We start from the raw sequence: 1131 nt of genomic DNA on the forward strand, positions 1-1131 counted from the left end.
CATGGGGCTGTGATACAGCAATACAAGTGGGTGAGATGGGATGATCATAAATCTAAGCTAAGCCTGTGAAACTTGGTGACTAGTGAAATCTTTCATGAAAAAACTACACAAGGATGTAATTTGTATTCACCTAAACCAACATGGTGGCTTAGTGAAAACCTCCTCAATGTTAAAAAAAATAAAATAAAACAAAATCGCAGGACTTTATATTGTCAGCATTCAGGGAGTTTGAGGTTATAGGATACTATCAGATAGATAGGCAGACAGACAGACAGACAGACAGACAGACAGACAGACAGATGTTAGACAGATAATAGGCAGACAGATAGATACATTAATGTTCACTTTAACATCTGGCTAAAGAATCTACACTTTGAGTACAAAGAAATTCAGGAGGAGTACTGGACCTAAGAGAGATACAGGCTTTTTGATGGGATCTGTATTTTGCAGTCCTGGAAATCCAGCAATGAGCCTTTGCACTAACATGCAACCTTGTTTTTTGTTAGTTTTGTTTTCATACAACCAATATGGTGTCACTTGAGCACCACTAATTGTGGGACTCCCAGCCACACACTGTCACTGAGCATTGAAACAGGTTCTTCACAACAGCCAAAGAAAAAAATCATAAGCCTACTAGATCCAACCACCACCAGAGTCAAAGGTTTTCATATAGGGTTAATGCTAATGTCCCAGGGAACAAGTATTTATCATTGCTATTAGAATATTCTAGGCCTCGCATGTGGCCCTTATGACAGAAGATAGTGAAACCAAAGCTTTGTCATCATAGCTGCACATGTGGCCTCATTTTGCCTGGAAGTTTCCCAAGTGTTTCTTAGACCTTGCGTTCCCCAGCGGCCTCCCACAGCACAACTCATGCAATTTTCTTTTCTTTTTTTTTTTTTTTTTTGAACGTACAGATACTTTATTGCTCACCTTTCACACAAAGCACACCTCCAGCCATTTTCGGTCACATCTTGACAATGTTTGTGTATACAAAAACCCAGCAAGAAGCATCATGTCACGGACATTTCGGTAAAGGAGAATGTAAAACATCAGCTCAGCCAGGCTTTTGTTTTCTGCAGCAATAATGAAGGGCCTCCTGCACTAGGCAAAACTCTATCTTACTTTGTA

Source organism: Octodon degus, unplaced genomic scaffold (genome assembly GCF_000260255.1).
Source record: "Octodon degus isolate 3935 unplaced genomic scaffold, OctDeg1.0 scaffold00578, whole genome shotgun sequence".
In the NCBI taxonomy this organism is placed as follows: domain Eukaryota; kingdom Metazoa; phylum Chordata; class Mammalia; order Rodentia; family Octodontidae; genus Octodon; species Octodon degus.